At 40.0% G+C, this 14,898-nt stretch overlaps 1 long non-coding RNA gene across 1 annotated transcript in view; it reads right to left on the bottom strand.

Moving 5' to 3' along the window:
- Positions 1–9,208: 9,208 nt before the first annotated feature.
- Positions 9,209–14,898, bottom strand: part of LOC105510715 — an 11,966-nt gene continuing 6,276 nt past the window's right edge. Inside the window, exon 2 of the long non-coding RNA XR_001001600.1 lies at positions 9,209–10,550. This is a non-coding gene — a long non-coding RNA (uncharacterized LOC105510715). The remainder of the gene's footprint in view (positions 10,551–14,898) is intronic.

Here is a 14,898-nt window from a genome sequence, read left to right as displayed (position 1 = left end):
CCTCCATTTGGGGTCCCTGGCTTCCTGCAACAATTGACCTTTTTTTCCAAGATTTAGAATTTCTTTTACCACTTCTTGTAGGGCTGATCTGGCAGTGACAAATTCCCCCAACACTTGTTTGTCTGAAAATGACTTCATTTCTCCATCATGTATGAAACTTAGTTTTGCCAGATACAAAATTTTTGACTGACAGTTATTCTGTTTAAGGAGGCTAAAGGTAGAGTCCCAGTTCCTTCTGGCTTAAAAAGTTTCTGTTAAGAAGTCTGCTATTAGTCTGATAGGTTTTCCTTCATAGGTTACCTGATGCTTTTGTCTCACTGCTCTTAGAATTCTTTCCTTCACATTGACTTTAGGTAGTTTGATGAGTATGTGCCTTAATGAAGTCTTTATTGCACTGTATCTCATAGGAATTATTTGAGCTTCTTGTATTTGGATATCTATATCTCCAGCAAGGTCAGGGAAATTTTCCTCAATTATATCCTCAAATACATTTTTCAAAGTTTTTTCTTTTTCTTCTTCCTCAGGAACACCTACTATTTTTAGGTTTGGCCATTTTACATAATCCTATATTGCTTCGAGACTATTCATTTCTGATGATTCTTTTTTATTTTTGTTGGACTGTGTTAATCTGAAGACCTTGTCTTCAAGCTCTGAAATTCTTTCTTCCACTTGTTCTAGTCCATTAAAACTCTCCTCTGCATTTTGTAAATCCTGAAATGTCTCTTTATTTCCAGAAGTTCAGATTGATTTTTCTTTAAAATAGCTATCACTTTAGAAAGTTTTTCATGCATACCCTGAATTGTATTTTTTTAATTCTTTATTTTGGTTTTCACCTTTCTCTGGTATCTCCTGCAATAGCTTAGTAATCATGCTGAGCTCTCATGGGAGAAGTCCCAGCTGTGTCTGCAGTGGTGGATGAGGGGGAAAATAAATCCTCTTCTACAAGACCCTTTATGAGGACCAGGGCTACTTGTTGGGGTAGAGCTGCAGAATTTCCTCACTGAGCCCAGCACTGAAACTCTGCCTCTACTGAAAGAAACTTCCCACCAGAAAAAAAGATCTGGGACTCAAGCCTGCCTTCTGGATTCTTTTGTCCCACAGGGTATTCCCTTGATGTGGTACACTCCCTCTTCCCCTAAGATTAGGAGTCCTTCAGTGCCAGATTACTATGAATACCGCAGCTCCTCTGGGTCTAGCTGTCCAGTGGGGCTTCCACACTCCTGGCTGGTGTTGGGGAATGTCTGCAAGGAATCTTGATGTGAAGTGACCTGTCCTCAAGTATCCCAGCAATGGGTACCAACACCAGCTCTCATGGGGGTGGGAGGAGAGTGACATAGACTCTGTGAGATTCCTTGGTTATAAATAGCCTGAGCATGTTGACTTTCACAAACACTGGCTGTAGTAGTAGTAAACTACTCACATGGAGAGACTCAGGACCTCTGGTTAACCAGGCTGGTGCAGGCAGTGGTGATAGGTGAGGTTATACAAAAGTTTTCTCCTTCCTGGGTATCATGTTATTCTACCTGGAAATGTTGTAATGGATTGTGTCAGTTGGCCTCCAACCAGGAGGTGATGCTTGCAAAGGAGTGCCAGCTCTGACAGTATGGGTGAGATTTGTGCTTGCCTTATGTTACCCAGGGAGTTACTGTGGGTTCTCAGGTGATGCGTGGGGCAATAGAGCCTCCTATTTTTTTTTTTCTTTTGTATTAAGCTACTGGGGCAGGTGGAGGGACAAAACCAAGTGTGGGCTGGGTCAGGTAGGTCTGTGCTCTGGTTCTCCATGTGCGTAGCAAGCAGTGGCCCCTGTGGGGTTGCGGGGGGTCAGGTCTCTGGCCACTGGGGTAATGTTCCAGGGAGAAGTGTAGCTGCCTTTGCTGCCCAGAAGAGTTCATGCAGGCAGTGGGGAATAACAGGCAGCAGTAAACCCTACCCAGCTCCCACATAATTAGCAAGGCAGGTCTCACACACTCAGTGCCTTCGTTCCCCGCAGTCTATACTCAGAACTCAAAACTGCCCCAGGCTATAAGCCATCCCCATGGGAGACAGCAATCACAGCTTTCAGGCCATGTCTCTCCCTATCTGCCCACACAGCCAGGGATCCCAGCTCCTGTGCTTGTAGCTGCAGCACATTTCTCACTCATTTCCCTGTTTCGGTTTGGAGCTCCTGTCAACCTGCTACTGCTACATGAATTAGCTAGCAGAATTCCATGACGTTTCCTGTGAGATAGAATCAGGGATGGCTTCCCTGAGTCCATGCTGGAGACTAGCAATGCCCACAAGGGTCTTCACACTCCTGCTCCCTAAATCAGCTCCACTGCTGAATAGAGTTAAGGCCTTCCCCCATGGCCTGGATTGTCAGGTTCCCCAGTGGGGGTGTATATCCTGGAGGCAGTCTCTCCCCATCTCACACTCTGGGGACTTACAATTTTTCACCTGGCTCATGGTGTAGGCTGCAGCCTGATGCTTCTTTCAAAGTTTCTATGTTTTCTTTTAGTTTTTCTGTTATGTTTCCACATTGCTTAAAGGAAAAAAGCTCACGATGTAAATCTCGATACTTTATTTTTTCTTTCTAAGTGGGAGAGGCATGCTAACACTGCCTCCAGTCTCCCATCTTGGAACAAAATTCTCTTTTGGCATTATTAACTTAAACTTCAAAAGAGAAGAGAATTCTCAAGGTAATATGTAAAACTTGAACTTTAAAATTAAAGTTATGATAGCCTAAAATGGCATTTCATGCTGTTTGTCCCACCTTCTTCTCCCCAACATCTAGCATATGGTGCCAGAACCAACACCAACACTCAAATATTCATTGAGATGAGCTGAATTAGATTTTTCACTCATTGTTAAAATATTTCATAGGAAAAAAAAACCTTCATTTTGAATAATAATTTTTGAAATAATTTAAAACTGGAGTAAATCCTAAGGCTCAGCTAAGAAAGTTTGGTTGTGCTTTACAAGCTACCAGTATTTTGGCCAATAGAGAGATAGCTAAAAACGGGGAAAGTGAGTAGGTAGGGGTCTTTGGAACCTGCTTTTTGTGATTAGAGGGTGAAGGGATATTTATGAAAAGAAGAATTATTACTTTCAGAAACTGCTTATGAGACAAAAGCAACAATATAACCTTCTAGAAAAGTTCTTCCACTAGATGTGTGAACTTAGCAAAATTTATTTTGCCTTTTTGAACTCCAGTTTTCCCATCTGTAAAATTGGAGGACTGTGTTAAAATACATATAAATTTTAATTCATCTATGCAATAAGGTTATTCTTATTTTTTAATGGACAACACAGTTTGCCATTTAATATTCCTATCCTGAAACTGTTTTGTCAGTCCAATAACTGTCTAGGACCCATATAGCTAGATGTCCATTCATAAATCACAGACAAAAATATGATAACTAGCATTAGTGACCAAAGACATATGTAGATTTTATTATTTATAATGATATTTGTAGATTCTATTGCTAGTTTCCCATTTTACAGATAAGGAAATACAGATAGAGAAGGTGGCTTGCCAATGATCATACTCCTATCTATGAAGAGTTGAAGGCAGAATTTGAATACGAACCTATGTGCTTTCAGATACTACACTTTGAACCCATATGCTGTGCTGACACCTAAGTTTTTTATCATGGTGGGTGAACAAGACATGAAAACATGCCTTAACAAAATTTGTTCTAGAGATGCCAAGTATATAAACTTGGATTCAGCAGAGTAGAGATGTTAGAAAATAATTAAAAAATCATATACGAATGCCAAAGACAGTGGGTGATTCCGAAGAGAGAGGCTGGTGATAGGCAGAACTGAACGCTAAGTACTAATTTTACCACTTCTCAAACACGGAATCTTGCATTGGTCATTTAACTGAAGGTCATAAGTTCCTTCAACTGTAAAATGGGCTTGATATTGTAAAATTCTGTGGGTTATTGTGAGATTAAATGAGATAATACAAGCTGAGTATCCCTTAGTTGAAATTCTTCGCACCAGAGGTGTTTCAGATTTCAGATTTGACTTTAATTTTTGGATATTTGCATATAAGTCATAAATTATCTTAGGGATGGGAACTAAGCCTAAACACAAAGCTCATTTATGTTTCATATGCATCTTATAGTCACAGGCTGAAGGTAATTTTATACAATATTTGTAATAATATATAGGACCTGTCACGTAAGTTCAGGTGTGGAATTTTCCACTTGTGTTATTGTTCAAATAGATTCAGATGTCGAAGCATTTCAGATGTTTTTATTTTTAATTGAGCATAGTTTACCTGGGTACATGCCTCTTTAGGGAGAGGAAGGAGTTCACAAAGGATCATGGGGCTTTTGCAAGGTTATAAATTACATGTTGAAAACGGTTTTAACCACAGCATCTTAGAGGACGTTTCTTGTTATTGTCCTTTGGATTCCTTCATCTAGGAGAGTTTTCACTCCTCATCTGGTTGATAACCCCCTTGAGGGCAAACACAGGCTCTCCTATGGTCTGCATGCCCACAAGAGACATGTGGTACCACACACACAGCCTCAACAATTTCCTATATGCTTCATGAGTGATATTTTGAGGGTATCCCTGCGTCTAATGGAATAGAGAGAGACTGAAAAAAGGGAGATCAGCCAGCAGGCTGCTGGGGAAGAAAAAAAACATTTCCATTTTAAATCTACTAAGTCAGCAGTTCAGAGTCTTTATTGATTTGCTTTTTAAAAAGAATATTAATTTTCCTTAAAAAATGCAGGTGAAAGACTAAACAAATTGGACCTTGGATTTATTTACTAAGATGCAGTCCTTGATTATTCTTCTCTTTAAATCATCCCACTGCTATTCTGAAGACCCTTTTAAACATTAATATTAATGCTGCCTGTGTCTGGCAGAGGCAGGTGGATGTGACATTTTATAATTCAGATGTAAAAGTGAAAAGGTTCTCACAATTTCAACTCTAGTGCCTTTACTATGCCATGAGAAGAGAAGGGAAATTGGAGTATACACAAAGGGGCTAGAAAAATTATCTTTTTTTTTCCTAAGTTAACTAATGCCATTAGAAAGTTCTTATGAGAAAGTTTCAGATTTCTATTTGGTCAAAATAATGCTTGATGTCCAGTTTCAGTTCTGATCACAGTTATATTTGTGTGGACATCTTTCTTTCTTTCTTTCTTTCTTTCTTTCTTTCTTTCTTTCTTTCTTTCTTTCTTTCCTCTTTCTCTCTTTCTCTCTCTCTTTCTCTCTCTCTTTCTCTCTTTCTTTGTCTCTTTCTCTCTTTCTTTCTTCCCCCCTTTCTCTCTCTCTTTCTTTGTCTCTTTCTCTCTTTCTTTCTTCTTTCTTCCTTTCTTTCAAAATAGCAAGAGGGGTTTACTATGTTGCCCAGGCTGGTCTCAAACCCCTGACCTCAAGCAGTCCTTCCATTTTAGCCTCGCAAAGTGTTGAGGTTATAGGTGTGAGCCAATTTGACCTGACCTGGACATAGTTTTAATATTGGGTTTCTTTGTTTTGGTTTGTTTTGGTTTGGTTGAATTCATCCTTTCCTTGATTCATTCAATAAATATTTCTTGAGTACCTGGTATTCACCCAGTTGGAAGAGGTAGGAACCAAACAAAGTCCCTGACCTCAGGCACAATACAGAAAACTACTCCCCTTAGTATAGTAGAAACCAGCCACAGAAAGTCAAACTGTAATTGGTTCACCCAGTTGATGATTATTGAGCACCATCATAAATTGGGTACTGTGCTGAGTAATGAGTTACCTACCAGTGAATAACACTAGATTTATCTGAGGGAGCTATCAGTCTACTGGAGGAAGCAGACACACACAAAGAAAACAGAGTGATAAAGGGAATACAGGAAAGAAGTAGCAGTTAGCCATGGGAATGTAGGCTAAGATGGGTGAGGAAATGTATTTTAGCACAAAAAGCCTCTTATGAGAAAAATGGGAGTCAAAAGAGAATGTGGATAGTGCTAATAGAGAAACAAAAGTAAGTATGAGTGTATTGGTAAAAGAATGGAGTGGAGAAGTCAAGGGGAAGTGGGCAGGAGGTTGGAGAGAGAAGCATGTCTATATTGCCTGAGCCTGGTATGTCATATTGAGGAATTTGGACTTGATCCCTAATGTATAAGCTACTGGAGTTGAGGTGGGGATTAGGGTAACTCATCCTGCTTTATTTCTGTACCTATAGTGCCTATAAAGCCTGAACAAGTCTTCAGGGAGCAAATGGATAAGCTAGGAGACTGAAGGAATGGGATAGGATATAGGGGATGGTAATGACATAAGCTGGGTTTTCATTCAGAAAAATGTTCTGGCTATATGAAGAATGTAGTTACAGAGAGCCAGGCAGGGTTTGGGGAAACAAGTTAGTAGATGACTGCATTGACCCTGGCAAGAAAGGATAGTTTAAACTGGGATAGTGGCAGTGAGAATAGAATTTTCTGCCATTGGGAATGGGAACACATTTTGCCCATCTTCTGTGTAGTTATCATATGGTTAGGTTTTCTTGGTTTTGATTTGTGTTGGTTGGTTGGTTGGTTATTTTTTACAGGGTTCTATAATATTTTTTTCTTCTTTTTTATATTTTTTCTTATTTTCTTCTTTTCCCCTGAAAGGAGATCCCACCTCCACAATTGCTTGCTCCCAATATCAATATCAGCTACTCAGCCGACCCTTGTTTGTTTTTTTGTTTTGTTTTGTTTTGGTTTGGTTTGGTTTTTTAATTCAAACTAAATTTATTTTAAGTGTTGATTATATTTTATTAAAAATATATATTTAGGGAGTGCAACTGCAGATTTCTTACATGCATAGATTACATAGTGGTGAAGTTTGGGCTTGTAGTATATCCATCATTGGAACGTCGGAATAGTGAACATTTTACCTAGTGAGTCATCTTTTAACCTTCACGTCCCTCCCACATTTTGTAGTCTCCAATGTCTATTATTCCACTCTGTATGTCCATTGCTTAGCTACTACTAATAAGTGAGAACATATGGTATTGTGGTATTTGGCTTTCCAAGCATATACTTTAAAGAAAAATTGTGTTTTAGTAAATAAGCATCCTGAAGTATGTACTCTTTAGGCCAGGCACGGTGGCTCATGTCTATAATCCCAGCACTTTGGAACACTGAGGTGGGCAGTTCACTTGAGGTCAGGAGTTTGAGACCAGCCCAACCAACGTGGTGAAGTCCTCATTTTTACTAAAAATCCAAAAATTAGCTGGGCATTGTTCTTGGCGCCTCTGTAATCTCAGCTATTATGGAGACTGAGGCAGGATAACTGCATGAACCCAGGAGGCGGAGGTTGCAGTGAGCCAAGATGATGCCACTGCTACCCAGCCTGGGTGACAGAGCAAAAAACTCCATCTCAAAAAAATAAAAATAAAGTATGTACTCTTCAGTTTTGCAAACATTACATTTTCAATGTATCTCATTTAGGTAATCAGTATTAGCTTGGTATTGAGCTGTGGCTCAGAAGTACTTCTCACACTACGATCTTTAAGATCCAAATCTTTCTTAACAAAACTCTTCTTCAGGCCTTACATTTCTTCAGTACTGTCCACTTTACCAGTTTCAGAAATGATTGAATGGCATGACACCTCTCTGTGCTCCTAAAGTGAGCATTTTGTCCTGTATCTGTGGTCTCCTTGCTGACTTATTCTCCACTGATGACTTATTCTCCATGTATTTCTTGGAAATTGAAAATAAATTTTAAACTCCTTGTAGTGGAAAGTAACTTTGCTTAAGGTTAAAGCTAAAAAAGATTTTCACATTTCACATTGCTATGACGTTTTCTGTGTAAACCTCTTTTAAAAAAGTGTCCTTGGAAATGGTGTTCATCACATGAAGCAAACTATGAGTTCCATGAGGAGAAATAAATTTCTGTGGGGGATTATCAGAAAGTCTTCAAGTATCTTCCATCAAGTAATTTTTAATGTCTCCAAAGAATTAGATATATATGTAGATGATATAAGTGATATAGGTTTTAATAGAGAGATATATCACATCCAATAGCATTTTCAAGAAGGAAATGGTTTTACTGATTATCTTTAACAAATGTAATATTTGATTACTGAACTCTGTAAGAAAATTTCTGACAGAAGAAAGTACAAAGACAAGGCACAAACAGAAGGGAAGTATGTGGTCCAGTAAAATATGGCCACAGCATAGGTCTGGAGAGGTAGTAGAAGATGGAACAGAAAACTATATTTGGTTTATAGCCTGGAGGGTGTTGTGTGTAGGACTGAAGGGTCTGCTCTTACTTAGCTAAGCAACAAGTGAATGTAAAAAAAGCACTGCCTTAGGAGGGCACAGGAAGAGAAAGCTGCATGTAAGAACTGGGATCTTTGAAATGAGTCTTGGTAATTCAGAATGTGAAGGACATTCCACCAAGATGGCAGAATAGTATGTCTAGACATGCAGAGGTGTGAATGTACATTTGGGAACTTTAACATAAGTGGTCGTAACTACAATGCATGCCTCTGAATATGCCTGATTCTTTGTGGGCCTTTCATCCAGTGAAGCGGAAAGACGAAATCTATGCAAGAAGACAAAAACTAAGCATACCCCCAAACAAGTCAGAGGAGCTATGGGTAACAAGGTAGGGTTGGGAGAACTATATTTCAGTCATCAAAGGTGACTGTGTTCTAGAATTCCCTGATATACCTAATGATATATCAGTGTTCTTTTCCATCATGTGCTTTCATCATATTTACTGCCAATTCCCCTCCCTCTCCAGCACCCTGTTACAATTTCCCCTGCTATTAGGACACTGACTTTTTTTAAATCATCAAGTTACCCACTTTGGCCTTATATGACTCTAAATCTGTGTCTGTGATGGGGCCATGCTAATTCATACTGTAAACTTACAGCTTTTCTTTAAGCAAGGGGAGAGGTCATGATATATGGCAAAGGGATACCTCTTCCCATAGCTGCTGCTCTAGAGGTCTGACCAATTTACTCATTCATTGCCAATGTGCTATTCAACATCTTCCTAGAGGAACACATAGCCCCAGATCTGTGCCTGGGTTACAAGCAGGGGAAAGGGACAGGGTGGGGGAAGGGAGAAAGGAAAAGGCCAAGGGTGGGAGGTGGGGCTGGTGAGCAACTCAACTGGGCCCATCCACATACCATCTGCCTTGTCACCAAATGGCAGAGGCCAACAATTTGCCCAACATGATTAGTACTGGAAAACAAATTAAACAGTTATTACAGGGAGGCAATCAATTTGTACCTGGCAGTAGGCTTTGAGAAGATCTGTCAGTCTTCTTTATTAATTGAAGAAATGTCTCCAGGGCAGCACTTTCTAAGTATGCTTACTTAGTTACAGCAAAGGCCCAATATCTTAGCAAGTAACCTATTATTATTATTAGCAGTAATATAATAATAATAATAATAATAGCAAATATTTACTCTGGATCAGTAAATCTCAGAGGGTATTTTTATTGCTATTATTATTACTGTTATTATGAGGGTATCTTTCTCATGTTGGGCTCTAATTACCATTTTTACGAGTACTGTATATTCTTTCATTTATGCAAAAGGATTTGTTTATGAAGGGACTTTTTTCCTTCCTGCACTGTTGTTCTGAAGCTTAACTGTTTTTAAGAGGAGCATGCCATACTTAAAGGAGGGTGACATATGTTATCAGTGGAATGCTACCTTCTCAGATAAGGTAGCTGCAATGTCAATAAATGTTCAATAGCATATGAGCATGAATTTTGAGTTTTGAGTTTTCTTTCATTTATTTTTTCCAAGTGTAGCTTGGCAATGACTAGCTATATTATGACAGGGATTCCAGTATCAGGTAAGAAATTGTACTTTTTAAAATGGTTCCTTCTAACCTGAGAATCAACAATTTTATGTGTGATAATGTAATATGAAGAATGCCAAATGATCAAGAGAGAGATCTATGCTGCTTTTGGTAGAATAGCATGGCTGAAATCATGCTTCAAATAATCATGAGAACTTTTAGTGAGCTTTCTTACTCTTGGCCAGTGAGGGCAATGTCAGGAAGACTACCTCTGTCAAACCTAGTGCTTGGATAAAGAACAAAAATTCAGGTTATTTTCCTGCTACTTAGGACATTTTCTGAACATCTCAGGCAGGATATAGAAAGTAAGTATGCCTAGTAGTCAACTAAGAGTAAGTCCTAGCAGCTGAGATGCAGAGTGTGCTGAAAACTTTTAGGCAGGACTCATTGTGCGGGTGAATCTTGTTACCTCATTTCATCTATCTCTCTATCTCTCTCTCACGCATACACACACATATATACACAGGCTCCCCTCTTTGCCCTCCACACTTTTTCTCTCTATCACCACAGGAGAGTTTTTTTTACTCCAAGTTCTGAAACACTTCCTTTCTTTACCCTTTGTCAATGGGAGGAGACGTCTTCTAGGCCTGTGCCTCTCAGTCTTTTGTTTGTATATGAGTCACTGGGGATCTTGTTAAAATGTAGGTTCTAATTCGGTATGTCTGGGGTAGGGCTTGATGTTGAATATTTTGCAAAACTCTTAGGTGATGGAGATGCTGCTGGTGAGTAGACCAAATCTGAGGTAGAAAGACTTTACACACCTCACAGCTGTGCTGATTTGGGGTGGACAGAGGCAGAGAGTAATTCAGAATCTTACCAGTCCAGTAATCAAAACTATGGGTGAAAATGGATTTAAGCTCTAAAATAACTGTGTCCTTCCCATTGCCCATGCGCTGCATGCAGTCCTGGACAGCTTTGAATGTGGCCCAATGCAAATTCGTAAACTTTCTTAAAATATTATGGGATTTGGTTTTGTTTTGTTTTGTTTTTTGTTTTTGTTTTGTTTTTGCTCATCAGCAAACACTGTGTGGCCCAAGACAACTGTTCTTCTTCTAACGTGGCCCAGGGAAGCCAAAAGATTGGACACCCATGAAAAACATGAGGTTCTCTAAACTCATGTCCCTGAGAGCCCTATTGGTCAAACATCTCAGGGCTATGCTTTTCTTCTAACATTAAAAAAGCGATCCTCAACAGCTGAGCAAAGGGCCTCTGAGGAGACATTCTAGAATCCTCCCTCCCCCAAATCTGGGTTTACATCTTTAATGAAGATTCAGATGTTTTTCTTTGTAACCAAAATAACCTTCTATTATGAAACACAAAGAGATATGGGAAAACAGAAACGCAGAGAAAGATAATAAAGAACACATGAAATATCACAAAGATTACTTTGGTTATGCCTCAATAAAACTGGAAAAAATATGAAAAGAAAAGAGATGAAACTTTTAAAATACCATTTTAATAATATCTCCAACCACCGTATTTTTTCTGTTTGGTCTAATGAGTTATATACATAAAGGTGTTGTGGAAAGAAAAGCCTGCACCATCCTGCCAGCCATTCTTTGCACTTCCACAGTAGTAAAGCCCAGTACAGGTCATTAGCATAGTGCTCAGTCTGAGATGGCTTTGAGTGAAGCCCCCAAACAAATTTGATTGCTGAAGGGAACAGGGTTAATTGCCAGCCTCAATGGTTACACACAGAGAGAGGTAAGCATGCCTCACCAGCTCACAAATAACATGAAAATTAAATTACTCAGCTAACAGGCTGGATGTATTTTTTTTTTTTTTGTCTTCCTTTTTCTAATGTACATCAACAGATGGAAGGGTTAAAGATGTGACGGTTGGCTCAGACTGAACATATCCTTTCTGATTCTGGAGTGTTTTTAGCTTCATCTTTGAAATTTGTTGTTTGTTTCATGTTCTTTGTTTGCAGGCTTGGGAAATCAGTCATTTCCTCAAAGAAAATCAGATAGTGGACATAAATCATGGAATCTCTAGGTCATTCATTTCAAACTACCTCGAAGTTCTTTTCACTTCCCAAAGTTCTTATCATATACTGACTGAGGAAAGAATGGATAGCTACACGTTTTTTGTAGATAGACAGTTGTTCACATAATTTAAAACCCTACCAGACAAGCAATTATACATCATCTGCCCCTTAGTGCTTTCTAGAAGGCAGAGACAGAGGACGTGTTTCAGGTGAGGTGGGGAAAGGAGGTCAGGTACCGTATTAGGGAAGCTATGTCCTGCTGTCTTTATTACAAAGGAAAAATGTGCTTTCATCAGAGATTTTACCTAGCAGGTGGGTACTATATACGAAAGAAAGAAAGGGATGAATAATACACTCATTTCTTCTTAACAGGACTGATCTAAAACAAAGTAGCAAAAAGCATAAAATGGTGGTAATATACATCAATCAATTGAAAAATTAGAATAATTTAGATTGTCATGGCATCTACAAAAGTCACATAACCTCTGCATGACAAATATTAGCTGTGCAAGATGTTTAAAGTTTCTAAGCCTTACTGAAGTCCTTTTCATCTGTAGAGTGAAGAAAGTAATAAATCTGTCCTCCAAGTTTTTGCGGGGGTAAGAGGTGGAGTAAAATGATATTAGCTCAGTGCCTGGAACACAACAAGCACTTATTAAATGTTAATCATCATTATCATTTCATTTTTGTAAAGTTTTGGACTAGATTATGTATTCCCAACCTTTTCATTACTAGGTATCTATTTTTTTATTTTTTTCAAGAGCATATGTTTGAGAATATTTTCACACCCAACATACTACATTAAGCAAGTAATAATTAAAATGTTCTCCCATTTTAGCTGTTCCAACACATAGCGCAGTTGATTAGTGCTTCAGATATTTGTAATAATAAGTGTTAGCACATTGAGTTCACATTCTAATATGAAGTAAAGAAGATCACATTTTAAGATAGCCAAATAGGAACAGCTCTGCTCTGCAGCTTCCAGTGAGATCAACTCAGAAGCCGGGTGATTTCTGCATTTCCAACTGAGATACCTGACTCATCTCTTTGAGGCTAGACACTGGATGCAGCCCATGGAGGGCGAGTCAAAGCAGGGTGGGGGATTACCTCACCTGGGAAACATAAGGGGTTGGGGAACTCCCTCCCCTAGCCAAGGAAAGCCTTCAGGGACTGTGCCTTGAGGAACAGTGCACTTTGGCCCAGATACTACACTTTTCCCATGGTCTTTGCCACCTGCAGACCAGGAGATTCCCTTCAGTGCCTACACCACCAAGGCCCTGGGTTTCAAGCACAAAACTGGGCAGCTGTTTGGGCAGACACTGAGCTAACTGCAGGAGCTTTTTTTATACACCAGTGGTGCCTGGAATGCTGGCGAGATAGAACTGTTCACTCCCCTGGAAAAGGGGCTGACGCCAGGGAGCCAAGTGGTCTACCTCAGCAGATCCCACTCCAACAGAGCCCAGCAAGCTGAGATCCACTGGCTTGAAATTCTCACTGCCAGCACAGCAGTCTGAAGTCAACCTGGGATGCTCGAGCTTGGTTGGGGGAGGGGCATCCACCATTACTGAGGTGGTTTTCCCCTCACAGGCTAAACAAAGCCACTGTGAAGTTTAGACTGGACAGAGCCCACCTCAGCTCGGCAAAGCTGCTGTAGCCAGACTGCCTCTCTAGAGTCCTCCTCTCTGAATAGGGTATCTCTGAAAGGAAGGCAGCAGCCCCAGTCAGGGGCTTACAGACCAAACTCTCATTTCCCTGGGACAGAGCACCTGGGAGAAGGGGGCAGCTGTGGGCACAGCTTCAGCAGACTTAAACTTTCCTGCCTGCTGGCTCTGAAGAGAGCCGCTGATCTCCCAGCACTGTGCTCGAGCTCTGCTAAGGGACAGACTGCCTCATGGGACTCTGTCCCAGACCCCCATGCCTTCTGACAGGGAGACACCTCCCAGCAGGTTTTGCAGACACCTCATACAAGAGAGCTCTGGCTGGCATCTGGTGCATGCCCCTGTGTTACAAAGCTTCCAGAGGAAGGAACAGGCAGCAATTTTTGCTGTTCTGCGGCCTCTGCTGGTGATACCCAGGCAAACAGGATCTGCAGTGGACCTCTAGCAAACTCCAGCAGACCTGCGGGGCCTGACTGTTAGAAGGAAAACTAACAAACAGAAAGGAATAGCATCAATATCAACAACAAAGATGTGCACACAGAAATCTCATCTGAAGGTTGCCAACATCAAAGACCAAAGGTAGGTAAGTCCACGAAGATTAGGAAAAACCAGTGCAAAAAGGCTGAAAATTCCAAAAACCAGAATGCCTCTTCTCCAAAGGATAACAACTCCTTACCAGCAAGGGGGAAAAAAACTGGACAGAGAAGGAATTTGATGAATTGACAGAACTAGGCTTCAGGAGGTGGGTAATAACAAATTCTGCTGAGCTAGAGGAACATGTTCTCATCTGTTGCAAGGAAGGTAAGAACCTTGAAAAAAGGGTAGAGGAATTGCTAACTAGAATAACCATTTTAGAGAAGAACATAAATGACCTGATGGAGCTGAAAAACACAGCACAAGAACTTCATGAAACATACACAAGTATCAATAGCCGAATCGATCAAGCAGAAGAAAGGATATCAGAGATTGATGATCAACTTAATGAAATAAAGTGTGATGACAAGATTAGAGAAAAAAGAATGAGCAAAGCCTCCAAGAAATATGGGACTATGTGAAAAGACCAAATCTACATTTGATTGGTGTACCTGAAAGTGATGGGGAGAACTGAACCAAGCTGGAAAACACTCTTCAGGATATTATCCAGGAGAAATTCCCCAACGTAGCAAGACAGGCCAACATTCAAATTCAGAAAATAAAGAGAACACCATAAAGATACTCCTCAAGAAGAGCAACCCCAAGCCACGTAATTGTCAGATTCACCAAGGTTGAAATGAAGGAAAAAATTTTAAGGGCAGCCAGAGAGAAAGGTTGGGTTACCCACAAAGGGAAGCCCATTAGTCTAACAGCAGATCTCTCAGTAGAAACCCTATGAGCCAGAAGACAGTGGGGCCCATTATTCAACATTCTTAAAGCAAAGAATTTTTAACCCAGACTTTCATATCCAGCCAAACAACTCTTTTTTTTTTTTTTTTTTTT

The sequence above is a fragment of the Colobus angolensis genome, unplaced genomic scaffold, assembly GCF_000951035.1.
Source record: "Colobus angolensis palliatus isolate OR3802 unplaced genomic scaffold, Cang.pa_1.0 Scaffold190, whole genome shotgun sequence".
Classification (NCBI taxonomy): domain Eukaryota; kingdom Metazoa; phylum Chordata; class Mammalia; order Primates; family Cercopithecidae; genus Colobus; species Colobus angolensis.
This window is presented reverse-complemented; position numbering and strand designations above follow the sequence as displayed.